The sequence below is a fragment of the Mauremys mutica genome, chromosome 3 (genome assembly GCF_020497125.1).
Source record: "Mauremys mutica isolate MM-2020 ecotype Southern chromosome 3, ASM2049712v1, whole genome shotgun sequence".
In the NCBI taxonomy this organism is placed as follows: domain Eukaryota; kingdom Metazoa; phylum Chordata; order Testudines; family Geoemydidae; genus Mauremys; species Mauremys mutica.
In genome coordinates, this window is record NC_059074.1 from 33296220 (window position 1) to 33321266 (window position 25047).

At 45.8% G+C, this 25047-nt stretch overlaps 1 long non-coding RNA gene across 1 annotated transcript in view; it reads right to left on the bottom strand.

Moving 5' to 3' along the window:
• The window catches only part of LOC123365649, a 62310-nt gene that overhangs the window by 28229 nt on the left and 9034 nt on the right, over positions 1-25047 (bottom strand). Inside the window, exon 2 of the long non-coding RNA XR_006577678.1 lies at positions 14818-14987. This is a non-coding gene — a long non-coding RNA (uncharacterized LOC123365649). The remainder of the gene's footprint in view (positions 1-14817; positions 14988-25047) is intronic.

The following is a 25047-nucleotide window of genomic DNA, read 5'->3' on the forward strand; positions in this document are numbered from 1 at the left end:
CAGGTATTAATCACTCTGGGTTTACTAATAAACAAAAGTGATTTTATTAAGTATAAAAAGTAGGATTTAAGTGGCTTCAAGTAATCACAGACAGAACAAAGTAAGTTACCAAGCAAAATAAAGCAATAACACGCAAGTCTAAGCCTAATACATTAAGAAACTGAATACAGGTAAATCTCACCTTCAGAGATGTTCCAATAAGCTTCTTTCACAGACTAGACTTCTTCTTAGTCTGAGCCCAATCCTTTCCCTGGTACAGTCCTTGTTAGTTCCAGCAGACATCTTATGTGTTAACTAGGGGTTTTCTCATGACTGGCTCCCTTTGTTCTGCTCCACCCCCTTTTATAGCTTTGGCACAAGGCAGGAATCTTTTGTCTCTCTGGGTCCCCACCCCTTCTTCTAAATGGAATAGTACCAGATTTAAGATGGATTTCAGCATCAGGTGACATGGTCACATGTCCCTGTGAGACCTCATTCTTCATTACCCACAGGCTAGCCCACCTGTACATAGGAAGGCTTGCAGGCAGGGGTGAGCTGGAGCCGGTTCGCACGGGTTCGCGCGAACCCGTTGTTAAATTTAGAAGCGGTTTTAGAACCGCTTGTTAACTAGCTTCCCTGCGAGGGAAGCTTTGATGGGCTCTGCCTGGGAAGCCTGTAATTCCTCCTCCCGGCCACCGGGGGGCGTTGCGCTGTGCTGCGAGAGCCATGTGAGCTGCCTCCTGGCCCTGTTGCTGCTCCTGCTCTTTGGACCTCTGGCCCTGGGGCTCCGGCTGCTGCTGCCTGATGAGTCCCCGGCTGCGTCCTGCTGCTCCCAGCCCCCTCCCCCCCCGTGTGAGTATCTGCGCCCCTCCCCCACCTTCCCTGCCCCCAGCCAGCCCCTGCCCCCAGCTGCCCCCAGCCAGCCCCTGCCCCCAGCTGCCCCCAGCCAGCCCCTGCCCCCAGCCAGCCCCAGCCACCCCCTGCCCCCAGCCAGCCCCAGCCCACAGCCGCCCCCTGCCCCACCCCCTGCCCACAGCCACCCGCAGCCAGCCCCTGCCCACAGCCGCCCCCTGCCCGCAGCCAGCCCCTGCCCCCAGCCACCCACAGCCAGCCCCCTGCCCGCAGCCAGCCCCCTGCCCGCAGCCAGCCCCTTGCCTGCAGCCACCCCCTGCCAGCCCCTGCCTGCAGCCACCCCCCTGCCTGCAGCCACCCCCTGCCCCACCCCCTGCCCCCAGCCAGCCCCTGCCCCCAGCCAGCCCCTGCCCCCAGCCACCCTCTGCCCGCAGCCAGCCTCTGCCTGCAGCCCCTGCCACAGCCACCCCCTGCCTGCAGCCACCCCCTGCCCACAGCCGCCCCCTGCCCACAGCCGCCCGCAGCCACCCCCTGCCCACAGCCACCCGCAGCCCGCCCGTCTGCATCACCTGCCCACAGCCAGCCCGTGTCACTCCCTGCCTCCAGCTAGCCCTGCCCCACGCCCCTTTCTGCAGCCAGCCCCACATCCACTGGTGCCCTGCAGTTCCCAGGGCAGTAACCCTGCACATGTGCTTTAATGGGGGGGGGGCAGGGAGCAGCTGGGACCCACACATGTGCACACCCTAGAGTGACCAGACAGCAAGTGTGAAAAATCGGGACGGGGGTGAGGGGTAATAGGAGCCTATATAAGAAAAAGACCCAAAAATTGAGACTGTCCCTGATCACCACCCACACATGTGAAACGGAGCTCATTTCTAGTTCAGCCCCATCTTTTTAAAAAAGAACTTTAGGTAGGGTTAAAATACATCTGTATTTTCCTGGACATGTCAGGCTTTTCGGTTCTTAATCACCTCCTGGGAAAATATGGACGTATGGTAACCCTATTGGTACAAAAAATACATGCTGTCGCACATCCCTTAAATCAGAACTTTTTATAGGGAACCCGTTGTTAAATCAGAACTTTTTATAGGGAACCCGTTGTTAAGATTTTGGCAGCTCATCACTGCTTGCAGGTAAATAAACCCATTCACAACCAATTGTCCTAGTCAAAGAGGGCTATCAAGATTCTAAGCCACTATTAATGGCCCACACTTTGCATAGTTACAATAGGACCTCAGAGTTATACTTCATATTTCTACCTTCAGATACAAGAATGATACATGCATACAAATAGGATGAACATACTCAGTAGATTATAAGCTTTGTGATGATACCTTACAAGGGAGGGATAGCTCAGTGGTTTGAGCATTGGTCTGCTAAACCCAGAGTTGTAAGTTCAATCCTTGAGGGGGCCACTTAGGGATCTGGGGCAAAACCAGTACTTGGTCCTGCTAGTGAAGGCAGGGGGTCCCTTCCAGTTCTAGGAGATAGGTATATCTCCAATTATATACAATGTGACCCTTTGCATAAAGCATATTTTCATAGAGCAACGTCACAATGGTTGACAGCCTGGCTTTATCCTGTGTACCAAAAGAATCGTGGTGCCAGTTCAAACACCCCCTAGATGGGGAGGAGGAATCAGTTCAGACTCTGGAGCAGCCCTGGTCTGTCTTATGGGTTCTTTTCCCCAAGGGACCAGAAGAAGGGGAACAATCCCTCTTTCTCTTGGGTGATAAATTGGAGTCCAGATGTGGAGCAGCAGTCCGCATTACTCAGGCACTCCTTGTGGGGGTGTGGGGACCAACAACAGTCCCTGGTGGTGGTGAAGTGGGCCCCATGGCCTGCTCCACAGAGTGCTGCTTCAGATGCAAGTCCCATGCCACCTGCATTCTGTTATTAAAAGACTTGCAAATAGAGCACCTAACCTTAATGTTCCCTTCCTGAAGGGATAAACAACATTGAGTATGGGGGTTAATAGTAGATATAGCAACCCGAATGGACAGCGTTTGAAATCCAGAAAAGTCATTACTCCAGGCTAAACTCTAATAACTACACTACACTAAACCAAACAAACCTCAGAAATGCAGTGATAATGAATATGAGGTTAAGACCACACTGAACGCTCCCACTCAAGCCACAAGTGGTGGGAAGGAAGTGCAGGAAGGGTAAGGGTTGGTGCAGTGCTGCCCTTATATAGCTATGAGAGGGGCTACAAGGGCCAAAGGCTCTGAGACTGCGAGTACTGCTAAGCAAAGTTCTCTGGCTTAGGTGTGCTGGGTAGTCATACACCCTAGTGGAATACATCTCTGCCACCACTCGAAGAACTCTATTTATACAGATTTAATAAATTGGACCCTTGGAAGGGGAATATTACTTTAAGTACTTTTGGCTGTGAACAAGTTACTTTTGAGAAGCAAGAGGGACTGATGGTGGTGTGCCTGAAAAGCCATGAGGGTTTGTGATCTGGGGTGGCAACCCTGTCACATATTCTTAAAATATTTTCTTAGAATACTAATCTATTATGTAACCTATAACTGCTCTGATGGATATTTAGAACATCTCACAAAGACAATGCAGCACCACTTTATACAATATATTTTGAGGTTTCATTTGAAACTGATATTTTCTTTGTTTTAAAATAGTTTGGCTCTAAATCAATCAGAGCCACTAAAGATGATAACCCATACATTTACCAGCACAAAAGCTATATGCATCTGCTTTGTTGCTATTCTATCTCACTAAACTGAATGGTGATGTCACAATGAAGTTATACAGCAGTGCCTCTTGGTGGCAAAAATAAATTCTGCAGCTATTTAATTATTACTCGTACAATAGATTTTATTGGTTGCCTATTTAAGGGTCATGTTAAATATTTTTTTTATTTTTCGCCTCTGATTCTAAAATCAACTGCACAACATATATACAGTGCTAACTTCTATAATTTATAATTCATGTTTATTCTTCTCATAGCAACTGCTCTGGTAGCTCCTTATGTATTTAAAATTATGCCAGGACTTTAATTACTGTCCCTGAGTGACATTCTAAAAAATTCATATTCTGGCCTGAAATTTTTTCCTACTTGTTCTTAGCTTAGAGAGAACTTTTTAAAATTTGATCAAAATCTGCTCCTCCACTTTTGACTTATGAAATATGAGACACTCTTCCCACATTAAATACATTAAAATGCTTTTGCTTACACGTAACTCAAATAGATGATTTATAGAATTTGAAAGTTGAAGTTCTCTCAACACCACCTGAACTTCAAGCCAGCAAGATTAGCTGAGACTCAAGCAGAAGCCTTTCAATGGTTGAATTTCAAGTCTGTTGGCACTGGGATACCAGCAGAGATATACAAAGCAGCAGGTCCAGCAGCACTAGCAGCATTCCACAGCATGATCATCAGCATCTGGGAGGATGAAAACATAACCCAGGACCTCCGCAACGCTACTATTGTCTCTCTTTTCAAGAACAAAGGCAGCAAAGCAGAATGTGGAAATTATAGAGGCATATCCCTCCTCTCCGTTGGAGGGAAAATCATCGCCCGCATCATCTTGAACCGCCTAATAGCCAGTATTTCCGAGGCAAATCTACCTGAAAATCAATGTGGTTTTCGACCTGGCCGGAGCACAGTCGACATGGTGTTTGCTGTCAGACAAATACAAGAGAAGTGCATTGAACAGAACATGCAGCTGTATGCTGTCTTCATAGATCTGACAAAGGCGTTTGATACCGTCAACAGGGAAGCCCTTTGGAATATTCTAACACGACTTGGCTGCCCAAGAAAATTTGTCCAGATTATACGCCTTTTTCATGACAGCATGACAGGCGAAGTATTGTCCGATGGAGCCACATCTGCCCCCTTCAACATCATCAATGGCGTGAAACAAGGATGTGTTCTCACTCCTGTCTTATTTAACCTGTTCTTTGCATGCGTCCTTAACCATGCAACGAAAGATCTGGACCGAGGTATATATTTGAAATACCGGCACGATGGTTCACTTTTTGACCTCCGTCGCCTGAATGCAAAGACTAAGACAGTGCAGAAACTCCTTCTTGAGGCACTCTTTGCCAACGACTGTGCCCTCATGGCTCACACTGAAAATGATCTTCAGCACATTGTCAACAAGTTTGCCGAGGCCTCGCAACTCTTCGGACTAACTATCAGCCTCGGAAAGACAGAAGTTCTCCATCAACCTGTACCTGGATCAAATGCTTCTGTCCCGAGTATCTCCATTGATGGCACTCAGCTTAAAGTAGTGGAGAACTTTAAATACCTGGGTAGTGTCATATCCAGTGATGGATCACTAGATAATGAGATCAACGCACGAATATCCAAAGCAAGCCAGGCACTTGGCTATCTGCGTGTCAAAGTTTTAAACCACCACAACATCCGGATGTCAACAAAACTGCTTGTGTACAGAGCTGCTGTTCTTTCATCTCTTTTGTACGGGTGTGAAACATGGACACTCTATAGGCGTCACATCAAGCAGCTCGAAGCATTCCACATGCGTTGCCTCCGCAACATCATGAAGATCCGCTGGCAAGACAAAGTGCCCAATCTTGAGGTCCTCGAGAGTGCCCAGATGACAAGCATCGGAATGATGATCATGAAGTCACAGCTACGTTGGACTGGTCATGTCAGCCACATGGATGCCAACAGAATCCCCCACCAGCTTCTCTATGGTGAGCTCTCCCAGGGCATCCGGAATATAGGTCGTCCACGAAAACGTTACAAGGACATCATCAAAGCCAATCTGCAGTATAGCAGTATCAAACCCAGGGACCTTGAGGACGCCGCCAGCGACAGAACACAGTGGCATTCAACAGTCAGAAGTACCTGCATCGCCTTTGAGGAAGACCGCTGCCAGCGTCTACAAGAGGCATGCGAACGACGTCACAGAGCACCAGCAGTGCACAACCCACTGACTGCGAACTTCCCATGCACCATCTGCAGCAAAATGTGCACCTCTAGAATTGGCTTGTATAGCCATCAGAGGGCACATCATGAGACCAACAATAGATGATTTGCTCAGATTTGTCATCATCGGATCGATGGACTACCAAGAAGATTAATAAATGTATAGGCTTGATTATAGTCTCATATATGTGGGTACATGCTGCCATGTATTAGCATCACCTGCTATTGTGATTTTTCAAGGAGTGTGCTGCAGCAACATACACTCAAAACAGTGATTAGAAGAATCATACTGGAGATATTTAATGAAGTGAAGCAAGGTTGCATTTTTTCACTTAATTCACTTGAGGTTAATTTAGCAATTTAACAATGAATGCTTGACAACAACAACAACAAAAATAAAGTGAGGTTGTTTTAATCACACTTCTGTCTGAAAACATCTTATCAACTGTTGTCTAACATCTAAGATTTCTATAATTAAACACAATTAGAGCAAAAAGAAAAATCTCGTTTCAGTTTTACTTTGTGCTTTTGACAACTTTTTGGGTTGTCAGTTTCACTTACCTATGTATTGTCAATCAGTTCCTACTTTTGTTTGTGTAGATCTTTCACACAGAGCAAGTAAGGAGAGAAAAATATTTTAAGAAAATGTGATTCTAACATACAACAATTAGCAGGGGGGTTGAGTGAACTGTGCCGTACCTGAAAATACTTTTAATTCATTTTTTTAAACTGACTAGATTTCAGCCTGATAGTGTCCTTTAAAAGTAATAGAGATCAGTTAAAAACAATAGGAACTGGCATGACTTACCAAGCAGAAATGCAAACAAATTTGAGAGAAATTAGTTATTTTGATGTGAAAGCCAGAAATGGAGTCCAGACAGAATGGAAGGTGCTGAATGAAACTTTTTTCATCAAGTCATTTCAGCTGCAGCAAAGGTGCTTCCAGGTTTTTGCTACAGAATACTATCCTTTCCAGAAAAGAATAGCTGTTTTGTGTGAAGTTAGATGGCCTCTGAGCATGCCTATCACATTGGGCCCTGCACCTGAGTTAGGCAGAGGAACTGCCCGTTTTCCCTCAGTTTGTTGATCCTTCTGGAGCTTAGGCAGGAGATGGGTGTCTGGATGCCTAGAATGAGGCAGCAGCACACGTGGCCAGAGGCAGAAACATAAGCACGTAGGAGCTTTTACTGCAAAAACATAGGCGCTGAGTTGGTTTAGATGCCTACAGGGTTAGGTGGCAGCCAGGTGTGGGTTTTGTGGATCACAGTGGCACAAAAAAACCCCACAAAACAAAACAAAAAAACCCAACAACCAGAACTTAGGTGCCTAAATATGGAGTTGGGAATCTAAGTACATTTGTAGATCTAAGCTTTGGCTATCTCTAGGGCCCTACCAAATTCACGGCTCATTTTGGTCAATTTCATGGTCACAGGATTTTAAAAATAGCAAATTTCATGATTTTAGCTATTTAAATCTGAAATTTCACAGTGTTGTAATTGTAGGGGTCCTGACCCAAAAAGGAGTTGTGGAAGGCAGGATCGCCAGGTTATTGTAGGGGGGGTTGTGGTACTGCTACCCTTACTTCTGCACTGCTACTGGTGGTGCCTCGGCAGCTGGCTGGGAGCCCAGCTCTGAAGGCAGAGCCGCCACCAGCAGCAGCACAGAAGGACGGCATGATATGGTATTAACACCCCTACTTTTACGCTGCTGCTGGCAGGGCGCTGCCTTCAGAGCTAGGTACCTGGCCAACAGCTGCCACTCTCCGGCCGCCCAGCTCTGAAAGCAGCGCAGAAGTAAGGGTGACAATACTGTGACCCCCCCCCCCAAATAACCTTGTGACCCCCATGCAATTCCCTTTTGGATCAGAATTCCCAGTTTGAGAAATGCTGGTTTCCCCCATGAAATCTGTATAGTATAGGGTAAAAGCCCACAAAAGACCAGATCTCACGGTCTGTGATGCATTTTTCATGGCCACGAATTTGGTAGGGCCTGCCCTAGCTATCTCCCTGAGGCAAAGGGGACGCCTAACAAAGGATTGCTCCCTACCCTCATGTAGCCACCCAGGAGGTGTAGAAAAAGAGAAGAAACTAAGACCAACCACCAATTATAGCTCATTGATTCTCTAGACTGCAGCAGCCGGGGTGGGGCGGGGGATCGCTCTAACTTGCATCAACTGGCAACAGTTCCTAAGACACCATACAATAAATGGGGATAGCTTAAGTACAGTGCACTACAGCCACTTGTGCTCCCCACCCTGACATATCCCATGTGGTGAATGCTGTTTGGAGGGAGGTATAAGGAGTTGGATATAGTGGCTCTACACACTGGAGACTTCCTCACAGCTGAGGACTTGTGGCTTCTACTTTAGGGGTTCTCAACCTTTTTCTTTCTGCCCCTTCCCCCCCCCCCAACATGCTATAAAAAGTCCATGGCCCACCTGTGCCACAACAACTGTTTTTCTGCATATCAAAGCCAGGGCCAGCATTGCATTAGGGGGTAGCAAGCAGGGCAATTGCCCAGAACCCCACACCACAGGAGGCCCAATGAATCTAAATTGCTCAGGCTTTGACTTGAGTCTAATGTGGGCCTGCTCGGTGGACCTCCTGAAACCTGCTCACATGCTCTCCTGGCTGAGAACAGCTGTTCATTTCTATAAAAGCTGCCTGCTTCAGTGGTGCAAAGAAAGTGGACCTGGGCAGAGAATCCACCCCAAGTACTGACTGTTGTCCCTTGACTTTTTTTAAATAGTATTTGGCTGCCTGGGTAGAAAGGCTGGTCACCACTAAGCTACAGTATACAACAAAGTCATATTATTATATCCCTTTACTGGATAGTGCAAGCTTTTTTTTTTTTTAAAGACTCCAGAGGCGATCCCAGCAATTACATGCCAATAAGCCTAACTTCAGTACTAGGCATATTGTTGAAACTATAGTAAAGAACATAATTGTCAGACACATAGATGAACACGATTTGTTGGGGAAGAATCAACATGTTTTTTGTAAAGGGAAGTCATGCTTCACCAATCTACTAGAATTCTTTGAGGGGGTCAGTTATAGTATGTGGACAAGGGTGATTCAGTAGATATAGTTGTACTTAGATTTTCAGAAAGCCTTTGACAAGGTCCCTCACCAAAGTAAGCAAAGCAAGCAGTTTCTTGAGCATCTGCATCTGCTCAAGAAACTTCCTGAAAAAGCACAAGAGCAAATCCGCACAGACACACCCCTAGAACTCTGAGCAGGGGTATTCTATCTGCTACCCAAGATCCATAAACCTGGAAATCCTGGACACCCCATCATCTCAGGCATTGGCACTCTGACAGCAGGATTGTCTGGCTATGTAGACTCCCTCCTCAGGCCCTATGCTACCAGAACTCCTAGCTATTTTCAGGACACCACTGACTTCCTGAGGAAATTTGTTAGTCTCAAAGGTGCCACAAATACTCCTGTTCTTTTTGCGGACAAAGACTAACACAGCTGCTACTCTGAAACCTACAATCCTTTGGTGATCTTCAAGCCCTCTACACCAACATTCCACACAAAAATGGACTACAAGCCATCAGGAATAATATCCCTGATACCATCACGGCAAACCTGGTGGCTGAACTTTGTGACTTTGTCCTCACCCACAACCATTTCATATTTGGGAACAATTTATACCTTCAAGTCAGCGGGACTGCTATGGGTACCCGCATGGCCCCTCAGTATGCCAACATTTTTATGGCTGACTTAGAACAATGCTTCCTCAGCTCTCATCTCCTTACGCCCCTACTCTACTTGCGCTACACTGATGACATCTTCATCATCTGGACCCATGGGAAGGAAGCCCTTGAGGAATTCCACCAAGATTTCAACAATTTCCACCCTACCATCAACCTCAGCCTGGACCAGTCCACACAAGAGGTCCACTTCCTAGACACTACAGTGCTAATAAGTGATGATCACATAAACATCACCCTATACCGGAAACCTACTGACCCCTACACTTACGTACATGCCTCCAGCTTTCATCCACACCACATCACATGATCCATTGTCTACAGCCAAGTTCTAAGACACAACCGCATTTGCTCCGATCCCTCAGACAGACACAAACACCTACAGAATCTCTATCAAGCATTCTTAAAACTGCAATACCCACCTGCTGAAGTGAAGAAACAGATTGACAGAGCCAGAAAGGTACCGAGAAGTCACCTACTACAGGACAGGCCCAATAAAGAAAGTAACAGAACGCCACTAGCCATCACCTACAGCCCCCAACTAAAATCTCTCTAGCGCATCATCAAGGATCTACAACCTATCCTGAAGGACGATCCCTCACTCTCACAGATCTTGGGAGACAGGTCAGTCCTTGCCTACAGACAGCCCTCCAACCTGAAACAAATACTTACCAGCAACTACACACCACACAACAAAAACACCAACCCAGGAACCAAACTCTGCTACAAACCCCGGTGCCAACTCTGTCCACATGTCTATTCAAGGGATACCAACATATGACCCAACCACATCAGCCACACCATCTGGGGCTCGTTCATCTGCAGATCTACCAATGTGATATATGCCATCATGTGCTAGCAATGTCCTTCTGTCATGTACATTGGCCAAACCAGATAGTTTCTACACAAAAGAATAAATGGACACAAATCTGACATCAGGAATCATAACATTCAAAAACCAGTGAGAGAACACCTCAATCTCTCTGGTCACTCAATAACAGACCTCAAGGTGGCAATTCTTCAACAGAAAAACTTCAAAAAGAGACTTCACCGTGAAGCTGCAGAGATGGAATTAATTTGCAAACTGGATACCATCAGTTTAGGCCTGAATAAAGACTGGGAGTGGTTGGGTCATTACAAAACCTAAATTTAATTTCCCCATTACTAATTTCTCCCTACTTTTACTCACACCTTCTTGTCAACTGTCTGTAATGGGCCACTCTCACCACTTCAGAAGTTATTTTTCCTCCCTTGGTATCTTGCTGTTAATTGATTTATCTCGTTAGACCTCACACTTGGTAAAGCAACCCCCATCCTTTCACGTATTTATACCTGCTCCTGTATTTTTCACTTCATGCATCTGATGAAGTTGGATCTAGCCCACGAAAGCTTATGCCCAAATAAATTTGTTAGTCTCTAAGGTGCCACAAGGACTTCTCATTGTTTTTATAGGGATAGACAGTCTTCATCGGTCCCTGTCCTCACAGGCCCAATCTCAGCTAATTGGTCTTCTTCCCAACTTACTTCAGACCACACCATGGGACTGTCTTTGGGGTTGGTTTGGCAACAGTCTGCTGATCTGGAGCATACCATCCCATGTCAGATTGAGAAAAATGTTCTTGGCTTCCTCAGGCAGTGGTCGTCAGACATTAGATTTCCAGGAGCTGGGGTAGATCTACCCAAAGGACTTCTCCTTGATAGTCTCTCTGATGCAAGGGGTGCTTGAAGTTTGTGTAGATATTGTTTTATAACAACCCCTAGCAGTTCTTCTAATGCAATGTTATGGTTTTGGCCTTTTAGCTTATTGTATAGCCATGTTGTCTTACTTCATATATGTAGTATATCTAGTACAAGGTGATGAGGGACATACACACCTAGCGGGAATTCGGACATCTGAGCCTCTGCTGGCTACCTCCATGAAGAGAGCATTATCAACAGGAACCCCAGGAAAGTCAAGATCTCATTATTGCTGGTCATTTAACTAGATTCCCCTAAGAGAATCAGCAAACATCAAAAAGAAGCATGCTCGATCTTGGCAGAAGGGGTGATTACATCATATATTTGCCTTTCACGAGTTACTTAATGTTGCTAGGACCTCACCTGGTGTATGGAAAACTCATTGTATATTAAAGTGCTTAAGTTCTACTTCATTTTTAAACTCTGTATAACCTTTTTACTCTTTGTTTTTATTGGCATTCACAAACCTGACAGATTTTTAGTCTTTTATTCTCTTGGCAGCTAGATTCTGCCTGCTGAGAGCTTCCTTCACACATTGCAGGATTGTTACAAGTATTCTATATTCTTACTTTGAAATTTATTTTACTCTGAGCATCTAATCCCTTACTCAGACTGACAGTTCAGACTTTTTTGTCACATTGCTGCAAGAATATTTCCTGAAGGATTTTTGTCCTAATAAGGACCTGTCAGCAAAGTGTCACATACTGGTCTAGAAACCACATTCCTAAAACTAAAGCTCTGATCCTTCAAACACTTAAACACGTGTATTCCCATACAACTTAAATGGGACTACTCACATGCTTAAGTTACTTGCATGAGTACTTGTTTGCAGGGTCTTAAAAACCACGGCAGAAATCTGGGCCCTGATGATCATAAGTAAACAGATCAGCACAATCAGGATATGGCTTAGTAGACGGGTGAAAACTAAAATGTAAACTTGATTCTTTATTTATGATATATTGATGTAGAATGTTAATAGGTAAAATCAGTGTAGTGATGAGGATCTGGTCTGAGTATTCTAGTTTTTGCATATGAAGTAAAAAGCAATAAAACAGGGCATGAAAAGCTTCAGAGAAAATGTTGCCCAAAGGCTCCTTCTATGAAAGCATTTTTTAGCAGGAACAATTGCCTTCACCTTTTAGTGTTTGGCAAAATGTAACTAGAATTTGTATGTTACACTCTTACAGATCTTGGTACCATATTCTTCTCTTTATTTTACGAAAAGTGCAGTCATAGTCTCAGTGAACAGCTACAATATCCAAAGAGTTGGGATAAGATTTTGTCATGGAGATCACGGATTTTCTGACTTTCAGAGACCTCCGTGACATTTTCACTTCAGCTTCACACCCATGCCTCAGGCTTTCATCCCCCTACCCGCAGCGGGGCTCAGGCTTCAGTGATCCCCCCCATCAACCCTCTCGCATTATTTTTAGTAAAAGTCACAAACAGGTTGGGGCTTTCGTGAATTTTTGTTTATTTCCTGCAAACTGTCAATGACTTTTATTAAAAATAACTGTGACAAAATCTTACCAACGAGCAAAGCCTTGAAGAAGAGTAGGACTGGGGAATTTATGTAGACTCTTATTGGCCTTACACAGACTTAAAAAAAAGTACATTGATTTAAGATGGGGTTTTGTTTTGGATTAAAAAATATTTAATGCAGCACTCTTGACAAAACTTTGCAAAATAAATAGCATTCTCACTGTATGACACTTATTTTATTAGAGAAACAAGATAGCTGAAGTAATATCTTTTATTGGACCAACTTCTGTTGGCAAAAGGTACAAGCTTTTGAGCTACACTGAGCTCTGACCTAAAGAAGAGCTCTGTGTAAGCTTGAAAACTTATCTCTTGGCTTTCACCATTAGAGTCCAGTACAAGATATTACATCACCCACCTTGTCTCTCTAATATCCTGGGCCCAATACAGCTACAGCAACACAGCCCACATTTATTTGGTTGGCAATGTCAAGTGTGGGTTGCTGGCTAGCCTTTAAGGAGAGTTGGGCTCACCCTTGCCTTTGATGGATCAACTACCACCCCACAGCTGACCCTGATGGGCTGGAGATCAGATGTCTTGGGTCAATTATTAGACCCAGCTGGGAAGGAATCAGGTGATTTCCATAAAGGGCTGGAAGAGCTCAGTTGGGGAGGAGTGCTATTTCCTGTGAATGGCCCTGAGAGGAGAGGGCGATGGCAAGGTGAGGGTTTGGCTCCTGTGGCAGGCTCCACAGAGGGCCAAACCCCAGGCAGAAGGCCCAGAGGTAGACTTGGAATAACGATTCCCCAGACTGGGGACAAGACTCAGGGAGGAAGCCAGGAGGATCAGGAGCCAGAAACTTGGGTAGGAAGGTTAAACCAGAGGGTCAGCACTTGAGAGAGCAAGGTGGAAGACCCTTCTATTTTATGTTTCCATTGGCACTATTGCTCATCAGTAAGGTTAAGATTATGTCAGTTATTTTTAGTAAGAGTCAGACAGGTTGCAGGCAAGCAACAAAAATTCACTGAAGCCCGTGACCTGTCCCTGACTTTTACTAAAAATAACTGTGACAAAATGGGGAGGGTGGGGGGTCCAGCACTCACTGCTGCTGTGGCTCCGGGGTCCCCCAAGTGCCTGCGGCAGCACACAGATCAGGGTCCTGCCACTCACAAAGTCCCAGGGTCCCTCCCACCGCCTGCGGTGGCTGCAAGCTCCGGGGTCCACTCTGCCACCTGTGATGGCTGGGAGCTGTGGGGCCCCCCACTGCAGCTCAGTGCTCTGGGGCCAGTGGCTGGGAGCTGCAAGAGCCTCCATTGCCCACAGCAGCTGAGAGCTGTGGGGTCCCTGCCGGTTGACAGCTCCAGCCCTGTTGCTCGTGGTTGAAGTGGAAAATGTAATGGAGATCTCTTGAAGTCATGGATTCCGTGACCTCCATGACTAGGGTTACCAAATAGCAACTGTGAAAAAACAGGACAGGGGGTGAGGGGTAATAGGCGCCTATATAGAAAAAGTCTCAAAAACGGGACTGTCCCTTTAAAAATGGGACATCTGGTCACCTTATCCGTGACATAATCTTAGCCTTACTCACCAGTGGCCTGCCTGAGATTGCTGAGATGTGGGCACTGTAGATATTGATGCTCCACAGAGGGCAAGAAAGCTTTGAATTTAGCTTAGACAGACAGAGAATATGGCTGTTTTAACTGAGAGGCCCCAATATCTGTGGAATTTCCCTACAAATCTCAGAGTATCCTTAAAAAGGCTAAGACTTCTGCCGAGGAACACTGCCTCTATGCTACTTGCTGGTCCATCAGCCCCCTGTACTTTCCTTCAGGATGAAGAAGAGACAGGATTTGAGTGCACTAAATACAGGGGATCTTTACTAAAGCTGTTGGGAATGCAGAGACAGTAGTTCTCCAGCTTCCAGACTAGGGAATCATCTTGTTCTACACAATAATCACACAGGATCTGTTTAAATCCTAGACCAGAGTAGGCATGGACTAGATTAATCAATCCTATAAACAATAAATGTGTGATTAAATTAAATTCTATCTACCCTTACCTAGGAATAAAAACATATATACTGATAGAAATTTTTTACAAAATGTTTTAGTGGTATAATAAACCATAATGTCAATACCTCTGTCTCTGTGGAGTCAGTGATCTCTCATGATGAAGGTCTATACTCTATAGTAAGCCCTTTGGGGTCACCATCTTGCTGATGCCATAGTTTCTAGCACTGCTTGTCAACAGATGTCACCATCCTCCTCTTACTTGGCCAAAGGCTGCATCTGACCTCTGCTCTGAGGACTTTAATATGCAAGACATTGTTAGTTAGATAATGTCAACTCCTCTAGGCAGTCATGAGTTAAGACTTTGACATGGGTGACTATATAAAGAAGTTTGAATGGTGTCATTAATTTTCCTTCTAGTACAGAATCACCACTGTCAACCCAAAGTGGCAATGTTCAATATTTCCGATTAATGGTCAGTTGTATTTTAAGCTTATATAAAAGATCAGTGTTATAAAGTGCTGTACTGTATCCTTAGGATGGAATATTTGGCAATTTGAAGCCATTTATTACTATGTTGAGCATACCCAACATGCTGGGTCCAGACATGCTTTGGACTTTGCACCTTGAGTCTAAATAGATGTGGGTTTCCACAAAGTAATAAGTGAGAAAAGACTAGCTCTCTGTTCTATAATACCATGAAATCACATTGACTTCAATGGGATTGTACTGGAATGATATTAAACAGCAGGGCCTGATTTTCTTCTCACACCTGTGAAAGCACTGACATCAGTGAAATTACTCTGGATTTACACCACTGAAAAAGAGGAATCAGGCCCTAGCGTCTAGTGAAACAGACAGAGTATGTAAAGTACAGAAAGCAAAATCAGAGCATAGGAAGACATGAGACTGAGAACCTAACAGTTTTAAAGTAGCAGTTTTGGTAAATCAAACTTTAATTAGTTGTATCCAATGACCAAGCTCCTGGAGCTTGTCTTAGCAAACTTCATGCACTTGCCTAGCAGGATGGAAAAACATGATTCCTCTGAGGATTAAACTAATGTCGCACTGCAGGGTGCTGATGTTTTGCTCATAAGAAACACTGTACTGTGCCCTTTTTTCAAGCAAGGCATCATGCTAACACAGAAGCTGATTATGCTGAATTATGCATGCTCCTTTCTGATGCAAGCTACCATCTCCTAGCAATTCTGCAGACCCCATCTAATTGCAAAGGGGACACACACAGACAGGAGTCTGACAAACAAACTGTTTTTTATTTACTTGATCACTCCATGTCTCAATGAAGCTGTTTTATACAGAGATATAACTATCACAGAGACAAAGTGGGTGAGCTAATATCTTTTATGGGACCAACTTCTGTTGGTGAAAGAGAAGCTCTTAAACTACATAGAGCTCTTCTTCACCTACCAACATGGCTACAACAACACAGCAAACACGCATGGATACCATGGCAGTTTCACTTACAGATTTGTTTGGAGGGTCATAGCCTAAGGAGCCTTCCATTTTTGTCCTGCTTTTGTACTTTTAACCTCTCGCCCTCACAGCCACCATCCTTCCAGCTAAGAAAGGCTGGACTCCTTTCAGAAGCTGTCAAGGCTAGACTCAATCTCAGTCAGCCAGAGGGGTTTCCATCAAGTGACACTATTAGGTTGACCATATTTCCTAAAGTAAAAATGAGAGGGCCACGGCTCGCCCAAACGACACACCAACTCCCTCCCTCCCTCCCATGCGCAGTGCTCGCCACAGCTGCCTCCAGGGCGGTCCTTACCCATACGCAAAGTACGCAGCTGTGTATGGCACCAAATTTCCTGGTGCCTTTGCAGCTGCATGCTGCTCCAGTTCCTGCTCTGGCTCTTCCCCAGGGCCCCCGGCTCTTCCCCGCCCTGCCCCACCTTTCCCCTGCCCCCACTCTCCTGAGGGCCTGCACTCACTGGTAAGTAGAGCAACCCAGCCCCAGCCTGCTCCGCTCCTCTAGCTCCCAGCTGCACTGCCAGTGAGTGCTCGGGGGGCAGTTCCTCCCTCTCCCCAAGCCTGGGAGCCAGGGGAGCAGAGCAGGCTGGGGCTGGGTCACTCCACTTCCAGCCCCCCATCCCGCGGAGGCCTGGGGCAGGGCCCCACACAGCCCCCCTGGGGAGGTCTGGGGCCAGCCCCCCCCACTCCCCACTGCAGAGGCCTGGGGGGGGGCTGTGTAGGGCACTAAAATAGTTAGGGACGGCCCTGGCTGCCTCCCAACCTGCCGCCTAGAGCTGGGGATGAGTGCCCGAGCCCCGTGCTGCCCACGGCTGAGGCTGAGCACTAGGAATGTAAAATGTTAACCTGTTAACCAGTAAGCATTAGTCTTACTGGTTAACCTGCCTTAACTATTAACCCCAAACCCCAGCGGCCCTGTATAAGCCTGAAGTTTAGAACTGAAAACAAATACTTAATAGAGTGCATAGTTAACCTGTGGAACTCTCTGCCACACGATATCACTGAGTCCAAGACATTAGTAGGATTAAAAAAGAATTAGACATTTATGACCTGGCCTGTGAGCTTGGGCAAATCACTGCATCTTTCTATAACTCACTTTCTAAATGGGGATAATGATACTTACCCTCCTCTGTAAAGTGTTTTGAAATCTAAACATAGAAAGCACAATATATGACTTACACATTATTCTCAACTCAAGCACGGGAGTGTATTCTAAGGGTAACAGGAAAGGAAGCTACAGGAAGTCTCCAGTCCTAGCCAGGGAAATAGGAACATGTGGTCTTTCTTCTCTTACCACATTCCTTGAATGTTGTGACAGGAATGTTTCAGACCTTCACTATCACCAGATGACTCACTTTGTCCAGCACAACTGCCACTCAACTATCAGGTAAGGAAACAGAACTGACTTCTCCTTCAATTGGCCCCTTAGTTTGTTCCAGTATCAGGCAGAAAACTTGATTTACTAATGTGCTGTCTTGGGTTTCAATGATCAGCACACATTATTGTGCAAAGCTTAAAAACTGTAACTTAGCTTTGGAAAGTCACAAAGTGCAACAAACCTACCCCTTTACTCAGGTGAGGTTTGTCATGTTCTTCTGTACCTGGTATGGACTGGCTATAGAGCACCAGATGTGGTCATCATAAGATCCTTTAATGCTCTGCCAGGCATGGCTGAGGTTCATTTAAATAAGTTATTTTACACACAGTGATATATAGTGGCTGAACAATATGATACAGCTTATTACATCTCCCCCTTAAAGTTCTACATTCCTACCATTAACAATATTTACACTATCATACTATCTTTGAAGCTAAGTACAGATCAGTCTGTTATGTGTCTCTGAATTGTACTGGTTTTCTAATTACATGACTCGAATGCACAACAACTTGGTTATCTGGCTGTCCATTAGTTGCAATTAGGGTGACCGGATGTCCCGATTTTATAGGAACAGTCACGATATTTGGGACTTTTTCTTATAGCACCCATTACCCTCCACCCCCGTCCCGATTTTTCACACTTGCTATCTGGTCACCCTAGTTGCAACAACTGGCTATGGTTGGTTTGGAATCCCCAAATTGTCATCTTCTTGTTCTGCATCTGACATCTCTAAAGAGTTTGATACATTGATTGTTCTGAGGAAGAAACTGTAGATGTTGATGGTTTCTGTTGAACTTTCCACTGTTATTCTCAATCACAAATGATCTGGGTGCTGAATTCTTTTTTACAGGAGCTGGAGTTGTCCATCCTTTTTCTCCATCCAATTTGATATGAACAGAGTCACCAGGTTCTAAACCTGGAAGTTCTCTGAGTAATGTTTGTTGTAAAAGTGTTCTTGAGCTCTTTTAGCTGTTTCGTCCAATTTGGCTATCTCTTCGTGTATGGCCACTTTGGAAATACGCTCTTTTCCAAAGTAGGAACAGTAGTTCTGAATTCTTCCCATAAGGAGTTGTGTTGGACTATATCCAGTAGCTGCTATTGGTGTTGATCTGTAACTCAGAAGAGTAAGGACTGGATCTTCCTGCTGTAGAATTTTCTTGGTTGTCTAAACAGCTCTCTCAGCCGGCTTGTGGATAATGTGGGCTTATTGTTTGGATGACTTAAATTCTGCTGCAGTGAACTGTGGTTCATTGCTCATCACTAGTTGTTCTGAAATACTGAAGTGAGCAAAAGTGCACTTCAGTTTCTCAATTATACTGAAACATTATGTCTTTCAAGTACATTATTTCTATATACCTGGAAAAACACTTCACAACAACCAGGTAATGATGTCTTCTGAATTCACATAAATCTGCAACTAGTCTCTTCCAAGAGCCGTATGATAGAAGTGTTGTTATTAAAGGTTCTTTGTGTTATGTAGGTCTGTTAGTTCTGCAATTTCCACATGCAGATACTTTATTCTTTATGTCTTTACTGGCCACCACACTGACTGGTTGGCTCATTCACAGTATTTAGTTAATCTGTGATGTCCTTCATGGATGAGATTTATGATTTCTCCTTTAATTTTGTCTGGAATTATGATGCAATTGCCTTTAATCATGAGTCTATTTGGCTCACTAAATTGTCCACGCACTGCAAAAAAGTCTCTTGTCCCTTCCTTAGTGACCTTTAGATACTTGGGCCAGACGTTCCAATGTAACTTAGAACTTCCTGAGGTTGCATGTCTCTTGAGGTTGCTTTTTGTAGTTGGAGTAGTCTCTTTTTGGACACTGGTCTGAACATGTCCACGGCATCCACAGTGCCGTTATGTCATCTTTGACCACACAGGTTGTTGAATGCAATGCTGGGCTCTGTGACAGAATGTCTGCTACTACCCAATTTTTCCGAAGAACATATATTTAGCAATTGGGTTTAATCACATTAACCTTATCAATAGATATTGGCCACTGAGTGGTGCTGGATGCAGGTCTTTTCTGTCGATGAGGGATAAAAGTGGTGTATGGTCTATCAGTGTAAACAAATCCAGTCCACACAGATATCTGTAACAGTTCTCACATGCTAATACACTTGCCAGGCACTCCTTTTCAATCTGTGCATATTACTTTTCTGCTTCTGTAAGCATGAGAGAACAAAATGCAACTGGCCTCCACTCAGAGCCATATTGTTGCAACAATTCACCACCTAGGCTACAGCTGCTTGCATTCACACTGACAGTTATGAGTTTGTTCACATCATAGGACTTAAAAACTGGAGCTGTTGAGATCATTTCTTTTAGCTTTTGAAAGCAGTTTCTTGAGTTGGCCCCCATAATGAATATGTGTTAAACAGTTAATTCAGTGGTTTTGTTACTGTAAAAAGGTCTTGTAGGTATCAACCAAGATAATTTACCATTCCCAGTATATGTCTCAGTTCTGGGTCATTAGTTGGTGCATTCAATCCTCAAATTGCTTCTACATTCCCAGGGCTAGGACTGATTCCCTCTTTATTGTCTGTCCCAAAAACTCAATTTGGGGTAGGCAGAAAACACATTTTTCCTTGTTTAGCTTCAGTCCAGACTGATTAGGCTTAGGACTTTGTTGAAGGTTTTGTTGTGTTCTTCCAACGAAGATCCATATATCAGAATATCATCCATGAAAGAACACATTTGTGTTCTTTAACAATTCTGTCATCTTTCTTTGGAAAATTTCAGGTGCACTGACAATCCCAAAAGATCATCTTTGAAAGTAAAGTCTCCCAAAGGGCATGATAAATGTTGGCAGTTTAGCACTTTGTTTGGCTACAGGAATTTGGCAGAATCTGCTTGAGGGATCTAGCTTGGAGAATACTGTAACTCCTTTCACTTTGGGCAGGAAGTCATCCAGTTTTGGAAGGATATATTTTTCTCTCACAACTGTTTCATTAAGTCTCTTAAGAGACACACAAATTAATATTTTCCCATTTTTCTTTGTAATTTGTACCTTTGGGGCACACCATGCTGTTGGCTCAGATTTTCTCAATTATGACAATCTGTTCTATTCTCTTCAACTCAATTTCCATGTTATGGAATAAGGGCATAGGAATTCTGGGAGGTGTGTATACACTATATAGATCAGCATTTGTACTTAATCTCCTTACAAAAGTCCAATATCACCAAATGTTCCAAGTTTCTCACTAGGCCCATGATGACTGCCACACAGTGGCTGAGAAGGCTGTTGGTCTGTGGTCCTTTGATCACAAAGACAAAAGCTATGCATTCAGAGTGTAAGCTGTTTCCGTGGTGAACTGGCCCATGCAATTCAGAATACCTCCAGGGATAATCAGAGCTGTGTCAAGTGACCTCAGCTCTGGGAGGGGTTGAAAGTGATTGTAAAGTCCCTTCTGAGATGACTGTGATGTCTGTTGGGATATCCTATGTCTTCAGACACGACCAACGGACACACACAGGAACACACGGAGACTGGAGTCTTCGGTTACGGCTTGGTTTATTGTAGCAGAAGCTCAACTACACCCTGCAGAAGCATAGCTGTACCACCTGTTCACCTCCCCCGCATCCTGAGGAGTGAGCACTAAGATCCTTTTGCGTTTCCCCTTTATTGTAATCATCAGCCCTCCCCCTGCCCAGGTGGACATTTCTGTTCTCGGCCTCGGCCCAATAATTGCCCTTTAATTTCCCTGCCAAGTTCCCTGTCCCTGTTTATGTTTACCCTCGCTCATGACCGCTGTTGCCACATAAGGGGTTGTTATTGAGCATTTGGCTGTCTCTGTCAGTGAACACCTGCAAGGTTGTGGTTTTGGGGTTTTCCGTGTGTGACTCTGCTGCCACCTACCAGGCAGACTCGACGTAACTCCCCACAATGTTAGCTCCTGAGTCAATTTTAAAATCAACAATATTGCAATTAATATTCAATTTTACTCTCCAGGCAGGCTCTAAACCATCACAAGTGATAGATCTCAGAAACAATGGCTCTTGATGGTCAGTAATATGAGTCAACTCCCGGACTGCTTTGGTGAGCCAAACAACTGCAAAATGTCCACATTTCATGCATGCATTATACCACGTGCCTCTGGATGGACATGCACCATCTCTTGGGATATGACTTTTTCCTACAACTTGTGCATGTAGGCTGGAATTTGTCCCTATTAGCCTGGGATTTATCTCTCCTTGCTTCAGGGGTTTCAGTTTGCTCCTACCTTTTGTTCTGTTGTTTGACTAATTCTGTCAGTTATAGCTGCTGTGAAGGATTTTTATCTGTTAACCCAATAACCGGCCTGTCTCTGATATTTTCATATTTTGCCTTCTCAAAAATCAGTTTTCAGTCAATGTATGCAGAACTCTTATAAAACATTCAACATTTTCCCCTGGTTCTTGAATTCTCTGTTGAAAACATGTTCTTTCATAAACAATATTTCTCTGAGGTATAAAGTATGTATCAAATATAATCCCAGAACCATTTCAAAGTCTTGTTTGTGACTGTCTTCAATAAAGTGAAAGGATTTAAAGATATGCTCTGCCTGTTTCCCCATAGCATAAATTAGAGAAGATGCCTACATATTTCCAGTTTCGTTGTGGAGTTTGTTTGCAATTCAAAAGCATGCAAAATACTGTTTCCATTTTGACCATTGGGAAGTCAAGGCTGAAGTTGTCTGGGGCACTGAGGAGTCGCATGTTGATGAGATCTTGTAACCTTTGTTGCTGTTCCTTTTGTCTACAACCCTTCTTGCTGTTTTCCTTCTGTTTCTTAGTTTACTCCTGATACCATGTTATGTTCATCTATACCAGATACAGAGTGGGTACAGAGCTTGATTACACATACTGGATGTGTTCATCATAAGATTCTTTAATGCTTTGCCAGGTACAGCCGAGGTTCATTTAAATAAGGTATTTTACACATAGTGTCATCTAATGGCTGAACAGTGTAATAAAGTATGACCAGAGTCCCAGGGAGCCTCAGTGAGGTTACTCAATTAGGATGAACTGCAAAGAATGGAGGCAGACAATCCCCAAAGCTAGTGGTTATTCTAATACTTAGATTTACCAAGCCAGCACAAAACAGCTTCTATAATACCTTACTGGTTACCCAGAAGCCAACAACACAGTTCCCTTAAAGTAAAAGACGGTTACTCACCGTAGTAACTGTTGTTCTTCGAGATGTGTTGCTCCTATCCATTCCAGTCAGGTGTGTGCGTGCCGCGCGTGCACGGCTCTTCAGAACATTTTTACCCTAGCAACTCCGGCGGGCCGGCTGGGCGCCCCCTGGAGTGGCGCCGCTATGGCGCCGGATATATACCCCAGCCGGCCCGTCCGCTCCTCAGTTCCTTCTTGCCGGCTACTCCGACAGTGGGGAAGGAGGGCGGGTCTGGAATGGATAGGAGCAACACATCTTGAAGAACAACAGTTACTACAGTGAGTAACCATCTTTTCTTCTTCGAGTGATTGCTCCTATGCATTCCAGTCAGGTGATTCCCAAGCCTTACCTAGGCGGTGGGGTCGGAGTGAGACGTGGCAGAGTGTAAGACTGCGGAGCCGAAGGCTGCATCATCTCTGGATTGCTGCACCAACGCATAGTGGGAAGCGAAGGTGTGGATAGAAGACCAGGTGGCCGCTCTACAGATGTCCTGGATAGGAATATGGGCCAGGAAGGCGGCAGACGAGGCCTGCGCTCTCGTCGAGTGAGCAGTGAGGCGGCATGCAGGCACGCGAGCAAGCTTGTAGCATGTCCGGATACATGCCGTTACCCAGGAGGAAATCCGCTGCGAGGAGACCGGCTTGCCTTTCATGCGATCGGCAACCGCTACAAACAGCTGGGTCGAACGCCGGAAGGGTTTCGTCCGCTTGATATAAAAAGCGAGGGCCCTGCGGACGTCCAGGGTGTGAAGCTGTTGCTCATGAGGTGAGGCGTGCGGCTTCGGGAAGAAGACCGGGAGGAAGATCTCCTGATTAAGGTGAAAGGCCGACACCACCTTAGGGAGGAAGGCCGGGTGTGGTCGAAGCTGCACCTTGTCTCCGTGAAAGACGGTGTATGGTGGACTAACCGTTAGAGCACGGAGCTCAGAGACTTGTCGTGCTGATGTAATTGCGACGAGGAAGGCTGTCTTCCAGGAGAGGTAGAGCAGAGAGCACGTGGCCAGAGGCTCGAAGGGCGGTCCCATCAGCTTGGCCAGAACGAGGTTTAAATCCCAGGTCGGAGTAGGACGCCGCACCGGCGGGTACAAACGGTCCAGGCCTTTAAGGAAGCGGGAAACCATCTGGTTAGCGAAGATGGAACGACCTCCTATGGATGGCCGAAAGGCGGACACGGCTGCCAGGTGCACCTTCAAGGAGGAGACCGCAAGACCTTGCTCCTTAAGGTACCAGAGGTAGTCCAGGATGGTAGGGACAGGGACTACGAAGGGATTGAGGCCTCGTTGATCACACCAGAGCGCGAAACGCTTCCATTTTGCAAGGTAGGTGGAGCGAGTGGAAGGCTTTCTGCTCTCTAGCAGGACTTGCTGCACTGCCTCCGAACAGTCCCTCTCCGCGTGGGTCAGCCACGCAGGTACCAAGCTGTAAGATGGAGTGACTGTAGGTTCGGGTGACAGAGCCTGCCGAAGTCCTGTGTGATGAGGTCCGGCCATAACGGGAGGGGCATGGGATCCCGAACGGAGAGCTCGAGCAGCAGGGTGTACCAGTGCTGCCTCGGCCAGGCCGGAGCGACGAGTATGACCTGGGCCCTGTCCCTCCGAAGCTTCAGTAGCACTCGGTGTACGAGCGGGAACGGAGGGAAGGCGTAGAGGAGGTGATCCGTCCAGGAGCAGAGGAATGCGTCCGACAGGGAGCCTGGGGAGCGATCCTGGTACGAGCAAAACAGATGGCACTTCCTGTTCTCCTTGGAGGCAAACAGGTCTATCTGGGGAAACCCCCACCTCCGGAAAATTGTGTGCACCACATCCGGGCGAAGAGACCACTCGTGTGAGAGGAACGACCTGCTGAGATGGTCGGCCAGCGTGTTCTGCACTCCTGGAAGAAATGAAGCTTCCAGGTGAATGGAGTGGGTCACGCAGAAGTCCCACAGGAGCATCGCTTCCGTGCAGAGGAGGGAGGAGCGGGCTCCGCCCTGCTTGTTCACGTAGAACATTGCCGTCGTGTTGTCCGTGAAGACTGCCACGCAGCAGCCTTGCAGACGGGCGCGGAATGTGTGACACGCTAGGCGGATCGCTCGCAGCTCCCGGACGTTGATGTGGAGAGCGAGCTCTTGGGGGGACCAGAGACCCTGGGTGTGAAGGTCGCCCAGGTGAGCCCCCCATCCCAACGCCGAGGCATCCGTGGTCAAGGTGATGGATGGGCGAGGAGGACGGAATGGGACTCCTGCACACACGACGTCTGGGTTCAGCCACCAGCTGAGCGACGCAAGTGTCGGCTTTGTGACGGTGATTACCATGTCTATTAAGTCGCAGTGCGGGCGGTATACCG